A 25877-nucleotide genomic window follows, 5' to 3' on the forward strand; every position below is an offset into this window, starting at 1 on the left:
CACATTTTCCACTGTACAAATGCCTTAGAGACTTCTAAAATTTGGTTTACAGTGAATACAAAGCTGACTGTTTTAAGGTTTCTTAAATTGCAAACTTTTTTTAAAGCTGAGATCAATATATATATATATATATATATATACACTATATACACACGCACGCACTATCTGAGAGTTGATTTTTCACTGCTATGATGAATATTGACAGAGCTGTAAACTCATAGTATGAAAAGGAATGATGGATATTTCTGCCTGTTTAAGACAGGATAGCATCTGCTCTAAGGAACTGAACCAGAAAATAGCCAGATCTCATGAAGAAGGGAGATTAAAGGCATAGTGTGTTACATACACTGATGCAATTCCTTGAATCATTTCAACAATATTGGATATGTAAAACCAATCTGTGGAAGAACAGGCTTTGCTTATTCTTCTATGTACAAACAACAGGGCAGCCTAGTTTGTATGTTCAAATTAGAATATTTATGGGCAGTCTTTGAAAGCATTTTTTTCTCCAATGCAATTAAGAAGAAACAATTGGATGCATCTAATTTCCTGCTGGGTAAACCAATTGAAATGATACACAACTAAAATAAAAATGGGACATTTTTCTTTCCTTTTATGGTTGTTCTCTGCTTCTTCTATTCTTTTCTGGTTCCTTCACCTCCTTTCTCATTTCTTGAAAATTTATCAAAAATATATATTTAATTAAATTATCCAGTATTCTTACTACTTTGTCTCACTAGTGAATTAAAAGACAAACCAAACCAAACCATACCAAACAAGACATCTGAAACAAAAAACATCTGAGCATAAAATACACTGTCTTCTTACATTTGACCAAGGAAGAGAACATAATAGTGCCTCAGCAGAATTAGATAAATCCAAATGAAGGTAACATAGCCTTTATTTCATTTACATTGCACATAATTCATTAATAATAAACTTAGGAAAACCAAATCTATTCAGGAGCAAGCAGAAAAAGGGGCAGTATTTATTTGACAAGCTAGTTGCTGAGGAAAGTGCATTCAGATGTAATGGACTGCAGCATACCTAATTCATATTCTGTATTATTCCATGATTTTCCATTATTCCATTCCTTCATTTGTTTTCAGAAAACAATGCAATATTGTAACACCTACAGAGAAAAGTAGAAATAGAAAATTCTCTAGAAAAAACAGTCAGTAGATAACATTCTTAAATGTTGTTCAACTCTGCTGTCTTTTCTACTTTGTCTTCTCATCATTTCTCTTTAAAATTTGAGTTCCATTTTAGATCTATTTTCAGATTGATCTTTTCAAATGAACACTAAATCACTATTTCTTACGGAGCAGAAATGTTTGTTCTTAGAATACTGAACACTGAAAATAAAATTCCAAGTGTGCAATATTATGGTGCAACATCAATGAGGCTTAGATTCACTAAAAATGTGTTGCTAAAGCAAATGGTTAACTAGAAGAGGTGCTATGTATCTGTAGATGTTCAATTATTATGAGATTATGACTAGATTCATTACATTTTTCTTTCATAATATTGTGTATCTTTTATAAGTATCCTTCAGTCACTAATCTGAGTATTTCATAAGTATTGTACAATAACAGATATCAAATTTTAAATAGTCAAATAACCTGGAAGAAGAAGTGAATGACATGAACAATTTAGCAAAACACTAAACTAATTTCAAGTTTTCATATATGAGAATAGGGAATATGTTATCCACAAAACAAAAGCATATTGGTCTCTATTTTGTTAGAATTATAGAATGGTTTGGGTTGAAAGGGACCTTAAAGATCATATAGTTTCAACCTCCTGCCATGGGCATGGGCATATCCCAGTAGATCAATTTGCCCAAAGCCCCATCCAATCTGTCCTTGAACACTTTCAAGGGTGGGGATGGGGTACCCACAACTTCTCCGGACCACCATTTATACCACACTTAGATATTATTAAAAATGCTTCTTTTTGAAAAGATATTTACATACATTTTTTCTTAGAACACAAGAGCTCTTGATTCCCATGTGCAAGAAATCAAGCAAGGAAGGCAGGAAACCAGCATGACTGAAACAAGACCTGCTGATTAAGCTGAAATGCAAGAGGGAAATGTGTAGACAGTGGAGGAAGAGACATACATCCTGGTAAGATTATAGCAATAAAGCCTAGGAGTGCAGGGATGAGATCACGCAAGCCAAAACACAACTTGAGATAAACTTGGAAAGGAATGTGAGGAATAATAATAAGGGCTTCTACAGCTATAACAGTCAGAAAAGGAAGGCAAAAGAAGTTGTACCCCCTTCAATGAATGAGATAGGGGAACTGGCTACAACTGACATGGAGAAGGCTGAGGTATTCAACAACTATTTTGCCTCAGTTTTCATGGGCTTCTGCTCTTCCCATATCTCCCAAGTCCCTGAATCTCAAGGCAGGAACTTTGGGAATGAAGTCCCATCCATCATAGAAGAAGATCAGGTTTGAGACCATCTGAGAAACACAAATGCACAAAAGCCCATTTTTGGACTTGAGAGAACTGATAGATGAAGTTGCTAAGCCACTATCCATCATATTTGAAAAGTCATGGCAGTCGGGAAAAGAATCCAGAGACTGGAAAAGGGGAAACATAAGCCCCATTTTTAAAAAGGGCAAAAAGGGAACTACAGGCCAGTCAGCTTCACTTCTGTGCCCAGTAAGATCATGGAGCAGATCTTACTGCAAACCATGTTAAGGCATATGGAGGACAGGGAGGTGATTGGTGACAGCCAGCATAGCTTGACAAAGGGTAAATCATGCCTGACTGACTTGATGGCCTTGTATGACAGATTGAAAGCACTGGTGGACAAAGGAATTGCAACTGATGTAAAATTCTGTAAGGCCATTGGCATGGTCTCACATAACATCCTCGTCTCAGTTCAAGAGATATGAATTTGAGGGGTGAATGAGTTGGTGGGTAAGGATTTGGCTAGATTGTGATATCCATGGAGTTGCAACCAATGGTTTAAAGTCCAGATGGAGACCAGTGATGAGTGGTGTCCCTCAGGGGTCTGTAACGGGAGCAGTACTGTTTAATATCTTTACTGGTGGCATGACTGAGGGCATCCTCAGCAGATTTGCCATTTGCATCAGGGCAGTCCTAAACATCTGTACAGAATGGGTAAGGAATGAATTAAGAGCAGCCCTGCAGAGATGTACTGGAAAACAAACAAAAAACAATAGATATGAGCTGTCAATGACAACCCAGAAAGCCAATTGTATTCTCATCTGCATCAAAAGAAGCACAGCCAGGGAAGGTGATGATTGGCTTTGTAGGCTGCAACTCCACATTGCTGGCTCATACACAGTTTTGCATCCACTAATACCTCCAAGTCCTTCTCTGCAGGGCTGCTTTCAGTCCACTCACTGCCTAGCCTGTATTCATGTGTGGGATCGTCCCAACCTAGGTGCAGGACCTTGCAGTTGGTCTCATTGAACTTCATGAGGTATGCACAGGCCCACCTCTCAAGCCTGTCAAGGTTCCCCTGGATGACATCCCTACCCTCCAGCATGTCAACTGCACTGTTCAGCTTTGTGTCATCCACCAACTTTCTGAGGGTTCACTCAATCCTACTGTCCATGTTGCTAACAGTGGCATTAAATAGTGCTGGTCCCAAAACAAATCTCAGAACGCTACTCATCACTGATCTCCACTTGGACATTAAGCTGTTGACCACAACTCTTTGAGTACGACCATCCAGCCTATTTCTTAGCCATCAAGTGGTTCATGCATCAAATCCATCTCTCTCCAGCTAAGAGACGTCGTGTGGAATTTTTTCAAATGTTTTTCAAAGGTCCAATAGATGACATCAATTGTGCTTCCCTCATCCAGCAATCCTGTAACCCTGTGTAGTGGGTTGACATGGCAAGGTTTTGGTAGCAGGGGGGCTATAGGGATGGCTTCTGTGAGAAGACTCCAGAAGCTGCCCCATGTTAGATAAGGGCCTCACCACTGGCTGGAGCTGAGCCAATAAGCAATGGTGTTTGCACCTCTGTGAGAGCATATTTTAAAAAGGGGAAAAAATTCTGCTGGGAAACCGCAGCTGGGAGAGAGAGGAGTGAGAAGCAGCCTTGCAGATGCCAAGGTTAGTGAAGAAGGAATGGAAGGAGGTGCTCCAGGCACCGGTGCAAAAGTTCCCCTGTGACCTGTTGAGAGGACCATTGTGAATCAGGTTGTCGCCTTGCAGACCATAGAGTACCATGGTGGAGCAGGGTTCGAAGCTGCAACCTGTGGAGGAGACCATGGTGGAGCAGGTAAATCTGCACGGAAGGAGGCTGTGGCCTGCAGAGGACCCCCACTGGAACAAATTCTGGGCTGGATCTGTAGCCCGTGGAGAGGACCCCACACAGGAACAGTGTGCTCCTGATGGATGGACCCCATGGTACAGACCCATATCTGGAGCAGTTCTTGAAGAGCTTCTGCCTGTTGGCAGCCCACACAGGATCAGTTCGGGAAGGACGGCAATGCATGGGAGGAACCCACATTGGAACAGGGGCAGAGAGTGGCTGAGAAGGAGCGACAGAGACAAAGTGCTATAGACTGATCGTAACCCCCATTCCCCCATTCCCTGCACAGCTTTGGGGGAGGAGGTGGAAGAGGGTGGATGGGGGGAAGGTTTTTTTGATTTCTTTCTTTTGTTTCTCTCTTCTCTAGCTTGTTAGTAATAGGCAATAAATCTTACTGTCTTCCTACTCTGAGTCTTTTTTGCCCGTCACAATAATTGTTGAGTGATCTCCCCAACCTTATCTCAACCTTTGAGCCCTTTTTCAGCCCCTTTCCCTTTGAGGAGGGGGAGTGAGAAAGTGGCTGAGGTGGAGCTCAGCTGTCTACCTGAGTAAAACCACCACACTGTCATAAAAAGCCACCAAATCTGTCAGGTATAATTTGCCTTTAGTGAAGCCATGTTGACTGAATTGGTTGGTGAATCACTTCTTTATTTCTGTGTGCCTTAGCAGAGTTTCCAGGAGGATCTGCTCCATGATCTTGCCAAGCACACAGGTGAGACTGGCTGGCCTGCAGTTCCTCTTGTTGCCTGATAAGAAGTTTGGATTTGTTGCCCAGCGTGCAATGCCAGGTTCTTATCTTGGGTAACAATTTGAGACATTTTGGTGCCAAGTGGTTCTGCTAGTTGGTGGAGGAAAGGCATTAGAAATCCCCTGCTGATCTTCTCTCAGGAAGGTCTTGGGACACACATTTGGAAAAATTAGCATATGAAGTGAGAGCTGGAGGTATAGACTAGCTTATAAATAAAATAACTCGGAGGGGCCACATGTGCACCCACCACCATCACAGACAAAAAAGGAACTTGACAAGAGACATCTCTGGAACCCAAGGTGGTGATCCCAACGTTTCTTTTACTTCTACCTTTCTAGCTTACCCTCTCTCTTTCTTCATGTGGTGGTTTTACCCTACTATGGTAAAACTGGATTCTGCTCCTGTGGAGGCTCTCCATGGGCCGCAGTCTCCTTCAGGCCAGATCCACATGCTCTATCGTGGACTCCTCCATCGGCTGAAGTGTGGAGATCTGCTCTGCCGTAAGACCCATGGGCTGCAGGGGACAGCGTGCTCCACGAGGGACATCTCTACAGGCCATGGGAGAATTTCTTCTGTGCCTGAAGCACCTCCTCCCCCTCCTTCTTCATTGACCTTGGTGTCTGCAGGGATGTTTCTCGCTCCTCACTTGCTCACCTACTGTTGCACAGCATTTTTTTCCTTTCTTAAATCTGTTTTCACAGAGATGCAACCAATATCACTCACTGGCATGGAACTGGCCAGCAGCAGTTCCCTTTGGAGCCAGATGGAGCTGGCTCTGATCTGACACGGGGCAGCTTCTGGGCTCTTCTCACAGAGGCCACCCCTGCAGCCCCCTGCTATTTAACCTTTGCCATGTAAACCCAAGACACTTCATTGTATGTTACAGGCCATTAAGCCCTTTGTAAAATCACAAGGTTTAAATAGCTCCTGTTATAAACAAGAAGATTTAATCAGTTACTGCCAGAATAGCTTTTGCTATCAATACAACTCTTCAATCGACTTTTTGGTGTTATGTCACCTTAATTTACCCCAAGGTACTTTGAACATCAGTGGCCTCTGAGTGGGTCATCCAGGATTGCTGTCTCCAGGCCCCCATACCAGGGCATGGTGATTGCAGCCCAGGCTACCTCCAGTCTTGACCTCTCCCATAATTTTTTCTGCATTGGTGAAGAACAGATCCAGATGACAGAGAGAGCAAGTAAAAACAGGAAAATACTAGTATCTTAACCTCATTATATCTGCATTTGAGTCAATTTCAGAGCAAAGTAAAACAAGTTAACACTAACCCTTTATGTTTTTTAAAAAATGAAGCTTTAAACTAGTTTAGTATACTTGGCACACATTTAGCAACAGAAGCCCTTGCACAGTCAACTACAGTGGTATCTATCATAAGCACAGTGTGTTCCCAGCTTCCAAGTAAGATCATTAACAAGCTTGCCAGTCGTCTGTATCTAAAAGATATGAGACTGTTTGCTTAGTCATGGAGGTGAGTTTCCACTGTGCTATTTTATTTTTGTCAGGAATCAGATTCTCCAAACTGCAAAAGATTGATGTGTAAAGGCAAAATATTTGAAAATATTTGTACAGATTCTATTTCTGTGTGCCTTAGTTCCTATAAGTCTATGTAGAACAGGCAAAAAGCTAAAGGTAGTAAAGGAAGGAAAAAGTAAAAGAAATAAGTATTATGAGAAGCAGAGGAAGTAGTGTAGTTCCCTAGGCAACTAAGCTTTTTTTCTTTTTGTTAAACCCTAGAGCTCACGTAGGCAAAGAGCAATTCTCACATCTCCGCAAGTGTATTCTTATTACTTTGAAGAACAAACTCTCTCATTGGATACCATTTTTCTCTGGGATAACATTTATCTGTTTAAAGTGGAAGAGAGATTGATGTTTCCAGTGATGAAGGATTATGTACTTTATGACCAGTATGCTCTCTTTAATCCATTTTATTTCACTTGAAATTTTACTCATTTTAGTGATACCTCCCAGGATGCAAGAGGGATTTTAACAAAGCAGTATCAGAATGTCAGAATGCAAAATCAGATCTACTTGTTCAGTTATTTTTGTCTAGTGTGTATATATACTTATATTTTAATAAGCCTGTTCCATTCTATCTGGTACAAGACCCCAAACATGTAGAATAGTGCTAATGTTAATAAGTTACATTACTCAAATATATTATTCATTCTGTCACCTTAAACTAGCAAACATTATGACTGCTATCATGAATGCTATTCATGTTCAAATCTTCAGCCTTGTTTCTTGAGCTACTTTTATTTTTTGCAAAGTATGTTTTTGTTGAACTTAAAATGGAAGATAAAGTCCTACTGATTTTGGACTGCAAAATCATGTTCTATCTACATAAACAAAATTTTATTTTTCTTTCTACTGTATGTTTAATATGAAGATGGGATACAACCTCTTACAACCTCTTCAAAGTTACCTTATTTGTTCCTACTGAATGCTTGCTTCTAGGAACTAACACATGTAGAGGACACAAGGAGTAAATGAGTTGGTGCAAGGACAGTTTGGAGCATATATCTCATTAAAAAAGGAATGAAGGTAACTAGGATGCAAACAAATTTAGGGCACTACAAATAACCTGTTTTAGAGTAATCTATTTTTGTTTGTTATTCTTGCATGTGCCTTTCCAGCTTTCTGGAGGACAAATGGATTTCTCTGTAAATTTGTAAGAATATTAGAATGATTTTGGTCACTCGTGTTCTTTGAAAGGCCCTTTGCTTTACATGGTGGCCTCTTGCTGAATCATGGTATAAATCATTTTAACAGAAAATATTGACCCTCAGAGAAGTGAGTGAATTGTCATGGAGTCAAAGTGTGGGTAAGCTATAAAGTATATAAGGAAATCCAGATGTCCTGACCTGCTAGTCCTGAACCCTGATCATTGTACAGCATGGCTTTCATTAAACTAATAATAGAAGCTGAGTAGGGGCATCCTCACAAAACTTAATAGAAGCTGAGTAGGGGCATCCTCACAAAACTTACAGCTGATGTAAGCATTACACTTAAAGTTTACATTAGCTGCTGATTTTCCTAGAGGATATTAAATTTGTCTACACTAATAAACATTAGCTATAGAGATTTAGATATATAAATATAACATAATTTTCTCTTTTCACCACAAAAAAAAAATAATAATTAATAAAGTGACTCTTTTCCTTCAAAAATTCAAGTCCTGCTTTCAAATTAACTTGACAATTAAAGCTACATTTCTCCCAGGGGCTTTTCTAACTGGAAGTTACCTTGAGTTAACTGACTACCAGGTAAGTGATGATAGAAACTCTGGCTGGAAGTGCTAGAACATCCCCAAGTAACAATAGAAATAGAACACAAATAAAGATATTAATATATATATATATATATATATATATATATATATATCATGGCACAGACTTTCAAAGAATTTCCAGAATAATCTTTATATATGCATTATTTGGCATTTAAGCAACCTGTGGTAGGAAATAATAATGCTAGGTCTTGTCTCAGCTTCAGCTGTTAATTGCTGAAGTCAGTAGTGTGTGTAGTGTCATGTGCCCCCAGAGGATGGGATTGTATACATCTCCTCTGTTGCGCTTTCAGGACAGTTGGATGGTTGTATAATAGATTTGGTATAGATAGTGCCTCTGCACATTTACAGGTCACTTGTTTTCACTTGCAACCTATACCACTGTAGAACAGAATTTCTCAGAATTCTAAGGAAATGGATACATCTATTTAAAGAATTGCTGCTGTAACCCTGTTAATTTTTTCCACTAGTACCTAGAAGAGAAACAATTGACCATCACCACCACTCTTTGGATCTTCATAATAGTAATTCATTGTACAACTATAAAAGGTACCTTTATAAATGTCACTTAAATGGGACAGCAACCCTGAGGGACTGGCTGCTGGAAACTACTGTGAGCTTCAGTAATTTCAGCATTGAGAAACAGCCAATATATTGCCATGGGAAGACAATCTTTTAGTGCTGCAGTTGCTTTCTAAATGCTATGACCTGGCTCAAAGCCTGATTGCAAAGGATTCGGGATTTTGGCAGGCATACTGTTTTGCTGCATCTTGCCTGGCATTAATTTTTCAATGGCTTTACCTTTCAGTAAGAGAAGTCAGTGACATTCCTTCTTTTCTCAAGAGTGCAATTTGGAAAAATGGGACCTGAAACCACACAGTTTCAGATCTGTAATTTGCAAAAGCACATTGTTTTTTCATATAAGTCTTTATTGTTGTTTGTTTCTTTTTTTTTTTTTTTGTTCTTGTTGTTTTGCTTTTGTTTTCTAGCCCGACTGTAAGAAGTAGTAACAATTCCATAAGAACAGCAACCTTTCATGATTTTTGGCCCAGTCTCCCACACTTCAGAGGTTTGGCTGGCTCAGATAAATGTGAATTTCTGAGGCCAAAGCCTCATACACTCACATGCTTAGAAATTATTAACTGAAATATGATATTGCACTGACAGGCGACATTCTATTCATATGCCATCTAGATTAGTAGTGCTGCAACGTACTAGTAAAGTGGGTGGGGAACAAGTGAGTAGGTTCTTTGAGCTGTAGGCTCTGTAGGAAGAAGTTCTAGCTAAGTAACTGTGTCATTAATGTTTAATAAATGTATCTTCCCCACCTCATTGCTGTTAATTTCTTTAAATGAAACTAACCATAGTTCTGTATTCACGAGTCGTCTTTGTCTGGCAAAATACCTTCTTTTTTGTTACTCATTCTATTTATGAGGTAGATGGTTTAAATAATCCACATGAAGCAAAACAGAGCATTCTATAAAACTCCTTTCCCACTGCACTGTTAAGAACAGACAATTCTGTTAAACTTGTTTTGATTTGAACGTGAATTATTTGTGAGTTCTAAAGGCTTTAGTGTTCTTTTATATTTCCTTAGGAAAATGATATCTGAATTTAGGTGTAAAATTTATAACCATCTTATTTCACAAAGAGGGAATTAAAAAAAGGAGGGGGATGGGGGACATGACAGCAGCTCAGTAGTGACAGTCTTTATTCTAGCACTATATAGGTCAGTGGATTATTTTTGACAATAGATGACTAAAGAACGTAAGATCTCTCAGCATTATTTTTAAGCAGAAAGTATAAGTGTGTGTGTGTAGGTGTTGAGAAAGTTACACAGATGTGTGTGTAACAAACAGAATCACAACATCTTTTGGGGTGAAAGGCACCATGGAAGGTCTCTAATCCAATTTCCTGCTCAAAGCATGGTCAACACGGACCCAAGATAAGATTTCTCAGGGCTTTATACATTTAAGCCTTGAAAACCTCTAAGGGGTGGAAACTGCATAACTTCTCCACGTAGCTTGGTAGTTCTAGTCCAAGTAGTTCTACTACTTGACTGTTTTTTACAGGGGAAAATTTTTTCCTTATATCAATCTGATATAATCTTGTTTCAGTGTGTATCCATTGTCTCTCATCATCCTGTCAAAGACCTGCTCCACATCCACCCAGTCCCCAGCCTGTATTTCCTCAAGGCACAGTCTGCCCAAAGTTTCCAGAAATGTCATTTGTCCTTGTTGAATTTTCCTGCAGTTACTGCTGGCACATTTCTCCACCTTGTTTATCTCACTGTGAATTTCTGCCTTGCCTCTGAGCATACTCACAGTTAACCCCAGCTTGGAATAATCTACATATTTTGGCATATTTGGCATACATATATAAGGCCCTCTAGGTAACTGATAAAGATATTAAACTAGTACAGACCCTTGAGGTACTCTGCTTGCAACCACTACCATTTTAAATGATTTTTCATGTTTAGTCATGCATTTATCTAGACCAGAGTGTTCTAATTTTGTCTCAAGCATTCTGTGAGAGACCATGCAAAGCCTTGTTAATGTGAATTTAATTTTCATCCACTGTTCACTCCTCATGTGCAAATCTAGTCATTTCATCATAGATGGTGATTTTTATTTTTTTTTTTGTGCCTGATTGATTCTTAGTAAATGCATGTTATTCCTAGTTGCCTTTTTTTTTTCTTCATCTGCCAAGAAATGTGTTTCAAGAGGACTCAACTCCAAGGTTTTCTAGGAACCAAAGTGAAAGAAAATAACCTATAGGCTCCTGAGACATCCTTCTTACCTGTTTTTGATGTGTCAGATTTATGTTTCTTCAGTCACTGTGGACCTTCACTGATTAAATGGCCTTTCAACAGTGACACAGTGTCACAGTGACATTTGACAGCTTTCTTAGCATGCCCAGATGCATCCCATCAGGTTCTATGGACTTATATAGGCTGAGATCTCAAGCCATCACTGAATTAATCCTTTTCCACTACTGATAGCTTTCTCTTTCTTGATCCTTGTCTCTAGGCAAAAAGGCATGAGAGACTTTTTTAATGAAGACCAAGGCAAAGAAGTTGTTGACTACCTCTGTTTTAATCATGCTACATGATATACAAATCAACATTGCAACAAACAGGAATAAAGAGTGGAATTGTTGCTAAAAGTCTTACTCCAAGTCCCTGTAAAAATACTGGAATTAAATTGGTTTAGCAGCTTAAAGTCAAGTTTCAAGGATGTCAACAGCTGAGCAATACCCCCAAGAACCATCATTTTATATCAAGATTCATATCAAGATTCATATCTCAATGTGATTTCATCAATCCAGATCTCATTTCTTTTGTCAGCATTTCCTTTTCAGATGACAGCAGGGCATCTATTCCAAGGTTTAAGAATAGCTAGTTTATCTGCTAGGTTTTTAGCACCTGAATTCAAAAGAAAGTTTCTAATATTGGATCAGAAAATCTTTATCCTTAATTCAGTAGAGAACATACTGCAAAGAATGCCATTGTTGTTGTATAATAAGAAAAATGTGGGTTGTGGAAAATCTGTAGTGCTACTGTGTCTTGGCTCATCCACACTCTGCCACCATCTGCATGTGCAGCACTGTGGCCTCGTGAACAAAGAAGAAGAAGTCATCTGAGAACTGGATGGCTTTATGTTAAAAGAGCTACCAGCAAGAGTTGCAAATACACTGACAAAATAAATAAACGAACAAACAAACAAATAAATAAATAAATAATCCCATGAAGAGGGCCATAAAAGCCAAAAGCAGAATGCCATTCATCTGTTAGAAAATGACATCCAAGCTGAAGTAATGAATGTTTTCTTTTGAAATATTTAGAGTGTATATACGAACTGTTTAAGCTAAAAATTCTTCTGTGGAGCAATGGGAACCTTAAGATCTGAGCAGAAACAAAAACACATTTCATTTATCAGTGTATGCATTTGTTTGGTCTCCTTTTTCTTATTACATATTTTTTCATTGTCCTATTACTATGGAAGAAAGCAGATACCCAACCAAAACAGAACTGTGTTTTTTTTTTTGCTTGACCTGTGACTTCCTGTATATTTACTCTCATTACGTCATATTCTATGGCTCCAATAGAAATAAAAATGTTATTGAAATCAAACAAGAACACCGTGGAGGCTTAATCTTCTGGTTTCCTCTGCAGTTGAACTCTGGTAAGATCCTAACAAAATGCTTACAACATAAGGAAGATCCCTTTTACATGTTGATTTTAGAAATGCATATTATGTCCTGTCTTAAGGTACCACTGTCATGTACTGAGGTTGTCCTCATTATACTGTTTATTTACAACACTCCTCATTGTAGCTAGGAAATATTAATACTTGAAGACTTACCTTCAGTTACAAGAGATTACTTATGGGATGTGAAAAAAATGGGATGTGAAAGCAGATGTTAGATCCAGAAGTCCTAATACTTGGTATTGTTTCTTCTTAAGTGGTTTCTTGAAATTACAGGAAAGAAAGGGAAGAAAGAAGCAAAGAATGGTAGGATTTCTGCTGGTGGGCAGGCTTTACATGTATATAGCAGCCGTACTATAGTTAAACTTCAAACGTCCTGACAGATCTGGCAGGCTTGGAACTATATGGTCTGCAAGTTCAGGCCTGAAAACAGTTCCACACACCTAGGACTGAGAGGAATTGTCACAAATGTGAGGTTTACAATGTGGATTGTTAGCAGATATGGTTTTTATTGTGTGTTTGAAGTTGATTATGCCTATCTGTTTCAATACAGCCTGACTGCTGAATTGTTCTTCTTACTGTTTCTTACACATAAATTTGTTGTGGTTTAATTCAGCAGACAGCTAAACAGCACACATCTGTTTGCTCACTCTCCATTCCAACAGCAGGATAGGGGAGAAAATTGAAAAGAAAAGTGCAAGAACACACAAGGACAGTTTAATAAGAAAGAAAAAAAAAACGGGGAAAAAATCAACAGAACAAGTGATATACAATGCAATTGCTCACCATGAGCCAACAAATCCCCAGCCAGTCCCTGAGCGACAGCGCCCCTCCCCTGACCAACTCTCCCATGCTTTCATTGTTGAGCATGACATCAAATTGTAAGGAATATCTTTTTGAACTCTTAGGGTCAGCTATCCTAGCTGTGTCCCATCCCATTTTTTTGTGTACCCCCAAGCAAGACACTGGCAGGAAAGCATGAAAAGCAGAAAAGTCCTTGATTCTGTAAGCACTGCTCAGCAATAACTAAAACATTGATCTGTTATCACCACTATTTTAATACAAAATTCAAAACACAGCACCATACAAACTAGTAGGAAGAAAATTAACTCTGTCCCAGTCAAAACCAGAAAAAAATTCTAAGCCCAAAACACAAACAACAACAACAGAAACAAACAAACAAAAAGCCAATAACTCATCAGCCTACTAGGAAGCATTTGAAGGGTCTACTATTCTAACGTCAGATGATCTCAAAATGGCAGCACATACAATGTTCCAGGTTCCCAGCTTCATAATCAGGCTCATGTTTCAGTGGATGTTTAGATTAACCTCCCTGTTTCTCCTCTTTGTAAACATTCTACTGGAGATGTTTTTCTCTCTACCTAGAGATGGAGGTAGAGTAAATTAAGGAAACAGTATTTCTTCTGTCTTGCATCCTGAGAGATTGCCTTTTCCTGACTCCCTGGGTTACTGAGAGTGGGGAAAATGCCTCCATGCACATAGTTTTTTTTTGCTGTTTCAGTAAGAATTCCAATAGGCCAGAAAACTGTTGGTTGTAGAATTTTTGGAATTAAGCTAGTGATAAATAAAATGATGAATCGATTACACCCATGACTATTGTACTCTCACGAACAAAGAATTATCTGTTCCCAGTAACTAAACATGAAACCAGTTGAAAATCAATTCATTATGTGTAGATGAGAGCCATCTAATCTGCAAGAAGAAAAGAGCTGCATGTACAAATTAAAAACCCAAGCCATCTGGACCTTCAGCAAGACTTGCTGTATCTCCATTGGGTGTGATAAAGTAAAAAGCTGTTTCTATGTGCATACTCAGGCAAAACATATTTTCTTCAAAAATATCTGCTCTTAGCCACTCATTAGGTAAAGCAGGACTTACTTAACTTCTTTTGGTTACTGTTTTGCATCCCCTACATTCTCTGTTGACATCACCTTATGCTCACATAGATAATGATGTGAAACTAAATTTCTTTTACCTTTCTGTAATGAGGAGTCACAATCCTTGAATTTCACTGCTACATAGAAGGTGTTTTTTAGATTTCCAATCTGATGGAACAACATTAATTTTTCTCCCCAGTTATTACCAGCTCCAGTTTTCTTCAGCAGTTGAAGTCTGCATGTCTGCCAGAGCTATACTTATTTTACTATAGCATGTAACCTTCATCCCCAAGGCAGATAACTGCATGATTTTTCTGAAGGACTTGCCTGAAGTAACCAGCAAGAGAGGATATGGAGGAAGTGGGACTTCAATAATCAAGTGCATCTTGGAGTTGAATGCTTCCTTTCCCTCAGTATTAACAGCCAGGGTGTCTCTCTTGCAGTTACAGATCTGTCTTTCTTATACAAACCATAATGTCAAACTAGCACACATTAATTCTGTTGTTAGAGGAACTATTTTGCTGTGTTTAGAGAAAGAATTTGAATTTTACTTTCCAGTGTTATAACCACTTACTCCATAAGACCTATGTACTAACTTTTCCTAACTTTATGTGATTGTGGAAGAGACCAAGGGCAACGGAACACCAATAACACGGAGGTAGGCTTAGCTTTAACTGTTCTTTACCCAGGAACAATAGCTACTCCAAGGACAAATGAGCTTATATAGTCCACAGCCTAAAGCAAAAAGGAGCTGTCATAGCAGACTTAGGTCAAAGCGTTCAAGATCCAGTATTTTCAAATCCCTACCTTGAGGAAAAGGCTGATAAGGCTACACACATTAAATTCCTCCTCCTATTTCCATCATCAGTGTAGTACTGATTCCCTTATTGAGATCATCCCAGAGCTCCCAAATCCTAGTGTTTTCCATGATGCCCTCTATGGTACTTGGCTATATGAAGATATTAACCTGAAGGTCAGGAGATCAGGAAAGCTAATCACACTGTGAGAGTGGGCATACTAGCTCATGCCCAACAGATGTTCATTGATCTTCATTGATGAACTCTGCCTGAACTTTAGGAGCAGGGCAGCTTAGTGTGTTTGGAAGATGACATTCTTGCATCTTGAGAGAAAATTGTCTGACTTGAGACATTAAAAAATTTGTGCCTACAGAAATGTATCTCAATGTTTCCATAGCATTGCCTGCATAGGAGTGTTAAGGCTTAAGTTTTGAATATTGGTATTGAAAGGGGAAGTTAGATATCATCTTTTTGTTCATCCATTTTGAAGAGATTTTGCAAAATCAGACTGCAGCCCTGTTTTAAAGACTGAGGTTGCTGCTCTTTTTTACCTATCTCAAGTATGTCTTTAAATAATTTTAAATATATCTTCCCAGTCCCCATTACTCTAAGTCTTCTTGGGCATTTCATCTGTCTATGGAAACAATATTTCATGATTTGGAAATAGATAAAAAATATTGAGAATGCTTCCATGGGTTTCTAAAAAAAAAAATAAAATAAATTTATGACACCAAATATTTGAGCTTTCCCTGCTACAAAAAGTTTGGATCCAAAGCTTATATTCCTGTGCAAGTGTTCTCAAAAAAGGTTAATATCTACTAGAACAGTTTTCAACTAAAATTGAGATTTGGGACTTGTTGTTCTAACTTAGCAACATATACGGGAGAGGGTTAGAATTTTCTTTCTTCCAGATAAATGTATCTTGTTGAAGAAAAACAAATAATAATAATAATAATGCTTCAAGGAAACTGTGACAAAAGGAGTCTGTGGTCATCAGCCCAATAGTTTACCAAGGATGCTAATGTAGTTTTCTTAATATTCAACCTTGAAATTGGATAGTTTGCATATTTATATTACACATACCACTACGCTCTTGCTGTGTTTACTGTTAAAACAGCATAAAATATTGAAAGGGAAGGAAAGAGGACTTTGGTACAATTTTACCAAACCAAAAAATGTGTGAGCATTTTTGTTGCCTGTTACACTCTAGAAGAGGTTATACTTGCCATGATACACCCCATTTTTCCCAGTCTTCAATCAGCTTTGAAAATAAAGGCTGATTCTCAGCACACCAATGAAAAAGGTGGATCTGTCCTCTATGGGGCATTATGGTTGGCAATGGAAAGCCTTGTAATATTGTCAGCATTGCCAGAAAAGAGAGTCTTTGATTCCATTGATTTCTGTGGTAAGATCTCATCATGTGATCTAAGGATCATATATACTACAGAGAACTTTGGGCAATACATCCACACAACATCAAATTCTGGGTTGCATCATTATTCTTCTGACATTATACAGGAGAACATATGCGTTTTTAATTTCTTTTGCTGTCATGCATTTGTCCAGTTGAAGTTCTCAGTTAGAACCTTATCTACATAGCTCTAAAAAAAAAAAAAAAAAATGAAAGAAAAAAAAAAGAGAGAGAATTTTTTTCTTATCTGTAAGGAAAAAAAAAAAGCATATCGTTTTGATCTTTGAAAGCTGATGGCTTATTTACATTGAACTATCTGAATTACTCTGAAGGGGTTTTAAAATGTTGACAGAGCTTTTGATAAAATAGGCAGCATTCAGTGGGAAAAGGTAATTGCAAAAGGAATAAGCCTATTCAGGCTGCTGCTTTTGTAATTCAAGCTTTCTGCTTTGGCTCAATGATTTCATCAAAAATAAGTCACCGAAAGAGACCCATGCTGTGTATTGTTTGTTCAGGATCCAGGTGTGGCACGTTTGCAATTTTAAAGTGCAGATATTCTGCAATTTCTGCAGCGTAGGTGAAATCTGTTACAAAACAGATGTCACTGTCCAACTCAGTTTTCTTTCTGCTACTTAATAAGGTGCCTTTCTCCTCAGCTAGAGTTCTATGAAAGACACACATCACACAGAGCAGATGATTAGATTAACATTCTGTTTTACTCTGGTGATACAGATTCATGAATTTTATATTAATTTTCTGTTCCTTTATTAATAGTTGGTAAGGGACTGTGTCAGTGAAAATGTTTTGGTTTTGGTTTGATTTGATGTGTGTTTATTTTTGTGGAAAATGGAATGATTAACTCTGATAGTCACCAATGGTCATCAATAGTGATAAATAATCAACTATACTCAGATTCTAATGTTTTTACCTCATAATTAGTATTGACAAAACTGGTATCTGTCTCTAGCTAACATAAAATTAATATCAGCTCTTGAAGTAAAATACTTAATTTCTGGCAATAAGTCAATTGGAAGTCTCACCCCAATAACATTTAGCATATATTTATGGAGTTATTGCCAAGAATAATTTATTCTTGTTTATAGTATACATATTCAGAATTAAAACAACAACAACAAAAACATAATGATGTTAAGTTTTGAATTGCTTTCTTCTAGAATAGAAAGATGGAAAATGAAAGTTTCCCAGCATCAGGTGAAATGGGTGTGAAAGGAAAACATCAGGAGGTAGGATCTGAGATGGTCCTGTAATAAAGCCAATGTAACGTACTTGCTAGTCGGCACTGGACTTGTCAACCATGCCATGTCAACTTCTATGCTCCTTCACAGCATGAAATGTCCTCAGCATGGACTGAATGGGTGTAGGAATGAGGAAAACAGTAAAGTTGGGTTCCAGTAGCAGCCACACACCACCTACGGTGTGTTTCACGCATATTCTGCTGCAGTAGCATTCAGTTTTCCTACTTCTAAAATGGAGAAAATAAATACTTCAACCTCAAATTACACCTTTTAGAGAAAAAAAGAAAGCATCAACCCTTAGTATGAAGTATTGCTATAAATTATTCAGTTTAACCTTATAAAACTCACCATGTGTACAGTACACTGTAAATTGTAGAAAACTTAAGACTGCCTGCTTTCACATTGCAAATGTTTAGCTGTTCTGGTGTTAGAGATTCTCTGAATGAAAGTTGTTTCTGAGAGAAGCACAATTTGGTGATATTGTTTTTGGTATTCATAGTCATCAAAATACCATTGAAATGGTTGCATATAAATTTTTAATGCCCATCTTAATATAAAAAACTCAGCCTACTAAGTCTATTTATTCTTAACAAATGCTAAAATACAAAGATTATATATATATATATATATATATATATACATATATATATATATACACACACACACATATATATATGAAAGAAAAACAGTCACCTAAATAGAATCAAGGTCTCTAGTCACGCAATAAAACTATCCCAGATTATTCTACTTTTCTCAACTGCTTGCTGTTTTTATTGTTTTGGGAAGCTGTTTTTTGTTAATAACATTAATAACATTATAATTGGCATCAGTAACTATGGAAAGCAATAAACTGTTGTAATAGGTATCTGAATGCATACCGACTATTACAGTGAAATGATTTCTCTTGATAAAGCTAAACAAATCTTCAAAGTCAGGTAGTCAGCAAAATGAAGCAAACTGCTTTACTAACAGTGCTTAGTTGCAGTGTTTTAAAAAAATATTAGCAAAGCAATATTAAGAAGAGGATTCTGAGTCCTCAACATTTCACTGCTTTACTGTGGGGTGTGCCAGTTTAAGGGTTTAGCATTTCTAGCCTTAATTCCACAGTAAATCACATTATGCATGGGTGTTACCAGGTACATTTATCTGTGTCCTTATGATGATCTGGCTCTGTACCAGGCTGATGTGCTGCTGAACTAAGCACTTTTCATTCCCTTACACTTTGCCAAAACACTTCTTGACTGTTTTGTTTCTTTTTCTATTTTACACACAAACATAGACGTATACCTCTGTGTATGAGTCAATACGTACTCTCGCTTAAGAACAATATTACAAAAGACTAGTGAACATTTAAAGTTAATAAGAAGGTAAACATACATGTATGTATTAAATTAATGTAGAAGGATTATTTAAACATCTTTTTAAGACAGGGAAGTATTATGCCCCTTTGACAGAGTGAGAGCTTGAGTAAAAAGCCCACTGTCCTGAGTTCACTGTTGTTTTTTTTTTTGTTTGTTGTTGTTGTTGTGTTTTATTTGTTTGTTTGTTGTTTTTTGTAAGTTTTTTTGTTTGTTTGTTTCCTCACAGAATACCAGCAGAACTCCTTACCCTTCTAGTGTTCTCTGTTTCACACCTTTGCATTGTTCCAGAAACAATAGCAGTACTTTATGGAGTCTGCTTTTCTTCAATATGGGAACAGGAATTCAACCATGTCAAATAGATGTTGCAATTGTAACCATTTGAGCTCACTAATTTATAAAATAAAATATAATCATGTTTCCTTACAGTTCCCTGTAGCTTGGAGTCCCACATAAAATACTGCTAGTGCTCTACTATCATTGACCCAAAAGTCCCTTAACTTTAAAGGAGTTATATTCAAAAATATAGAAAAATAACTGACTTCTTTTTCAGTTTTATGTTGACAGCACACCCCATCACCCCGCCCCCCCTCCTGCTTCCCAGCCCCATATTCTGAAATTTCTTTCTTTCTTTGGAGGTCACTATGTGGATAAGCTGACCTTTTTTTACATCTTAAGAAATGGTAGATACCGTAATGGGAATCCTGTTCTCCCACGTCTTGCAATTCTTACAGAGGTCAGAGGCACTTCAGCTTCCACTTGCAGGAAACTTCTGTTGTCTGTTGATTTTATCTTTTTATTTTATTTTATTTTATTTTATTTTATTTTATTTTATTTTATTTTATTTTATTTTATTTTATTTTATTTTATTTTATTTTATTTTATTTTTCAAGAACTATGCACCCCGCAAACTCAAAGAACATTTAGGGCAATCATAAATTTTGAAAACAATTTTCATAAGGGAAATTGTTTAATATGCTCTACTTGTTATACCAAAGCCTTCTCTAGCTTTACTCACATGTGCCTACATGGACTACATTAATCTTATAATTAATATTATGTTGTGTGCATTAATATGAATTTAGTGAGGCAGCGATATTGAAATCTAAAGGTTATATGGCTTTTTCAATTCTGTTTAAAGCTGGTTACAAATCATACTCAGAGAGGAAACAAAAAGGCATGTGAAAATACCTGGCCATAGAAATGATCTTTTTTGGCTATGAAGTTCGTTTGTTTGTTGCATGGTTATTTTTTTGTCTTGATTTTCTCTTTCATGTGGATCAAAAACAATATTTGAGCCTATGATTTTAGTTACAGATGTACAGAGTTAATCTGCGAATCTATAGGCTGCCTGTTAAATATATTTTCCAGAACTGAGCCAACTGGTGCATACCTGAAACTATTTCCCATCAGTTAACATTCTGTTCTCTAGTAAATGAAGATAAGTTAACTGATGAATTGCACACACACATACACTTTGTGTATTGTGTAGCAAAAAGCAGGAAGTAATATGTTAATATTACAGTAGGATAAGAATTTTTCTTGATTTATATTTCAGAATGTGGAATTATATATGTGCATATGTGTATATGCGCATGTGTATTGGATTTAAAATTATTGCCTTTTAAGTATAAAATATCTATCAGAAAGCACAAATATAGCACCTTGCATTAGGGGTGTCTGAGGGAAGGGGATATTTTTAGGTTGGTGGACACAAAATATAAACTGTTACTATTGTGGCAAATGTGCCCCAGCAGTTTTAAGGGTTTTTCTCTTTGTTCTGATACTGTATGCTAAGTATTTATACAATTAGATGGCTGTGGATTAAGCTGCTCACCACAGTTATGTTGCAACATCTGTTGCTATAAAACCCTCAGCATATCACAAGGCTTTTGGCAATAAGCAAATAGCTTTTGGCAATGGGCACCTGAAGTATCTATCTGTTATTAAAAGAAATTTTTAATTTGACCAACATTCAAAAACTCTTAAAGCCTTCCAAAGAGATGCATAGGAAATACGTACCACAGTGACATTCTGTGTCTTCTTCCTTCCATTTATTTGTAGCTGATAAACTTTTAAAAAAAGGTCTGTTTTGGTAAAGTCTGCATGCACATCCTCAAGCTCAGAACTGGAGGAATTTAAATAAAATAAAAAATAATCTGCATTTTTTGTGTTCTCATGAAGACTTACTGATTTTTATTTGTATATGAACCTATTGTTGCCCATTCCAATTTGTTTATGAGGTCAAGACTTTAATAAGAACATCTGTTAGATATTTGTACACAGTCATTTCAGGCTAACTCTTGTAGACCCCACAAGTGAACATCTAACATTCAGAAGTCACTCAGACAGGTTTAAAAAGAGCAAACCTCAATCTGGTGCATGTGGTTGTATGGACATATTACCTGTTATCTGAGGTAATATTATTGAAAAATGACAGCTTGTAAAAATATTATCTACATAGTTTTTATGGCAGTGGAATGAACATAAAATGTTTTATGTAATATACTGTACATGATTATGATCTCGAGTTTTCTGAATCAAATGCAAACCATTTGGCAAACTTGGGCCTTAGCCAGTTGAAAGTTAGTTGGAGTCAGTTACCGTATTTCTAAGAATATATATATATATATATATATATTTTGTAGGTTGATGATATTTAAGTGTACATTTAGTACCCAGATATTCACTGTATTCTACATTGAGGACTGCAATGCCAAGACACTGTTTTTGTGATGGCTGGAGTCTCAGAAAACTGATAATTAATGTTCTCAATATAAAATATGTAGCAGAAGTACAAGAATACTCCTGGGAATGTTAGAAGGCCTGTTAAAATGACAGTTGCTGGTGTATCTGCAGTCTGTGCAGGAGAAAATGTTGCAGTCAAAAGGGATGTTCTGCACTGTTAAGGTGGTTCAGATGTGTCAAGTCTAGGAAAAGAAATGCAGTAAGGCTTCCAGCTGAACTCTAAATACCTCACCCAACTTTTATTTGAGTAGAAAGGCCTTCAAAAGTTGATGGACAGGCATAGCAGCCAGTCAAGTCTGGGGAAATTAAAGCCAAAGCAAGGAACTATATTTAGTCACCTGTCATCTGGTCCTCAGTATACATATTCATACTGTGTGTGTAGCTGTGTGGAAAAGATTATGACAGACTCTTCAGTAAGTTAAAATACTTTGTGAGAGAGAGGGAAAGAAAAAGAGATTTTTCTTTCTGACAGAGTACAGTATATCTTGCTTGACTGTCCTCATAAGAGACAGAATGAAGTCAAACTTCCAACTGTACTTAATTGCAAGTACAATTTCCATAAATGTTCATATTATAAGCTAAGCTCAGCTGTGTCCTAATGAGAGACTCTTCAGTGTTATTCTGCGTTCATCATGCCTCTTTGATTATCCAGAGACAACTTCCTTCCTTCCTTCCTTCCTTCCTTCCTTCCTTCCTTCCTTCCTTCCTTCCTTCCTTCCTTCCTTCCTTCCTTCCTTCCTTCCTTCCTTCCTTCCTTCCTTCCTTCCTTCCTTCCTTCCTTCCTTCCTTCCTTCTTTTTTCTCCAACTTGTCTATTCTCACATTCTTTTTTATTTATTTTATTGTTTTTTTTTGGGGGGGGGGGATCTTGCTAACATTCTAAGAGAAGTTTAATACAACCACTGGGGTTGTATTAAAATCAACAATTGACTATTGGAAAATAAGCTATTTTTTCAAGTTCTTGCTTTTCAAGTGGTCACATTTAGCACCAGAGCTGTGTTACTTTCTATGGAAAGTTGCAGAAACTTTAATAAATAAGTCTTCTTCAAATTCACCTGTTTTTACCAAAGACTGTATCAGATCACAACAGAAAAGAATAGTAGGATAGTGCTACTCATACAGCTCAGTTTAGCAATATCATATACTGAATTAGCATTTTTGCTGTTTCCATAAATGTGAAATTAGATTTAACTGCCAAAAAGAGATGTTAGAAATAGCCCAGTATTTTACTCTAGTGGTCTGGCTGAAATCCCATTAATTCCATTTAGTTTTTGCTCCCAACATTTATTCCAAAATAATTATTTCATCCTCATCTGCTCTGAGCCCCCTTTTCTTAACACTACTGTAGTCAGTTAGTCTAGTCTAGTCTAGTCTGGTCTATTCTGTGAGATTATTTAACAGCTGAGAAAAAGCTAAAAAATAAATGAGAATACAAAAATGAAATTGTAGCACTGAGCATAAGAATTCATGATGCCATGCATGTGCATAATTTGACCAATAAACTCAGATATTGGTACCTGATAGACGTAAAATAATGTTCTGATAATCTGTTATCAGTTAAGTGGCAGTCACTTAGCATGTTGGAAACACTGTGAAATGAAGCATTTTTTGGGATGTATAATCTCAGATTACCAGGTAGTTTAAAGATCTAAATAATAATAATAAATTATTTTCTGTTTTGAATATTGAACTCCACTTTGCCTCATACAGCTTTGCTGTTTATCTTTGGATATAAAGAATGTCCATCAGTTATGGAAATCATCTTTAGAGAATCACTAATCATCAAAGATTACTAGAAGTATAAAACAAAGGTGAGGGTATAAACAGAATATGTCTCTGCTATCACAAGATGAAATGGACTAATATGTCATGACAGTCTTTTGTTAACCCTCCACTGTACACACTTATTTCAGTTGTTGAAGAAACCATGAATTCTCTTCATTATATTTAAACTAGTTGTTGAATAAATATCTCATCAGGTATCTCTAGTAGATAAAAATATGGTATTACTGATACATAACTATAACCACACAAATTAAAATATGTTGGATGTTGCAAAAAAAAAAAAAAAAGAAAACATTTATTTATTTATTTATTCCTATGGGGATTATTCTAGAGATAGATGTACAATGTTAAAATGCTCTCAATGCTGTAATTATTATAGAAAAAGACTTGTTGCTTTAGTTACAAAATTCAAATCTACTGACGTCAAGGGTATCCAAGGTACTTCTACATTAGTGTTTTAGCTTTGCTTGGGAGTTTGCTTTTGAAGCAAATCTGATCATTCTCATTTAACATGCTTTCTTTCACATCACTGAGCAGTCTCAGGTCATGTGCACTAGCTTCCTTTTGGGTGAAACTCGGTCAGATGTGCTCTGGGAGCATACCTAATGCCTTTCAAACAAAAATGTGTCTGCAGTGAAGGGGACCAGAGTACAATTAGACTAAAATAAGCCTCCTCTTTCCACACCCAAAATATCTGTCTGTGTTGACATTGTGCTGAGAGGGGTGGTTATACCTTGAGAAAAATCCAAGTCTCTTTATGACATTCTGCTTTGAGTCACTAAATAATGTAATATTATATATTTTTAATTATATAATAATAATAATATTCCCCCATCATCTCTGGAAAATAATTTGCACATATCTTTTTCCATACATAGTAGGTGCACATTTTCTTGGTCTTCTGTGGTGCATGCAGAAAGACAGAAAGTAGTCTATTCATCCTCATGGAATCCCCACATATTCAAGTGTCTATAGTGCTTTTCTACAGTATTCATTAGATTGTATTGGAGCACTGAGTGACGGAGTTGTCACCTTACTGTGCCTCATTTAAGCACTAAAACACTTTAATTTTCAGGTGGTGAAATTAAAGTGACCTGAATCACTGAGAAGCTTTCAGCCTAAAGCTTCAAGGAATTCAGATTGGTATTCATTGTTCATTGGAACTCAGTAAGTTGTAACAACAAGTTTTGAAGGAATCTAATAAGAAGTATTTTATTAAAATGGACAGTTTGACATTTGGGATTTTAAACAGAGCTCTTTCAAGGTTTGGTTTGACCTTCATGAAAGTACTCCTAGCCCCTAAAGGTGTGTTCTGCTGGAGAAGTCTTTCCTTCTCCAAACTTTGTGTTTGTTAGATCTGAATGGAGGTTAGAGGACAAAGAGTATGTGGTATGTATTAACTCAGTCTCAGAATAACAAGGAAATTCTTCCAGCAGAAGCTATATGACTTCCCTTTGCCATGGTTTACTTATAAAAGAAATACTTAATATTTACTTGGCTCTCAGGAAATAACGGCAATCTTGAAACCCAAGAAAGTAGAATTTCCTAAGTTGCTATAGGGTGTCTATCTCTTTAAAGCTACTAGCTCTTTAACAGTTAATTTAAAGGGACGGGGGATAGGAATAATGATGCTGGCTAATCATAGAATATAAATATGCTGATACCAAATGTATGCCACATTAGAATAAATATCACTTTTTAAGACAAGCAGTGAAGCATTGGTTGTGTGTACTTATTTGATGGGAACAAAACAAAACAAAACAAAACAAAACAACAACAAACAAATACATTTTTAATAGAGAGTTAATAGAAGTTGAAATAGGAACAAAAATCACACATTTACAGATACAAATAGCTTTTTAGAATGAAAACTTTTATTTGCAAATCTGTTCAGTTAGTCTAGACTGACTAGATGAAAAGTCTATAAAAATACACTGATTTATAGGGATATGGGCATATATCTTTGATCTTCACTATAACCTTGCACAGATAATACTCCACATTTATCTTGACAGATTACTGTCTGCATCCTTAAAGCAGAATTTTCTTAACCTTACTCC

Source organism: Anas platyrhynchos, chromosome 2, assembly GCF_047663525.1.
Source record: "Anas platyrhynchos isolate ZD024472 breed Pekin duck chromosome 2, IASCAAS_PekinDuck_T2T, whole genome shotgun sequence".
NCBI lineage: Eukaryota > Metazoa > Chordata > Aves > Anseriformes > Anatidae > Anas > Anas platyrhynchos.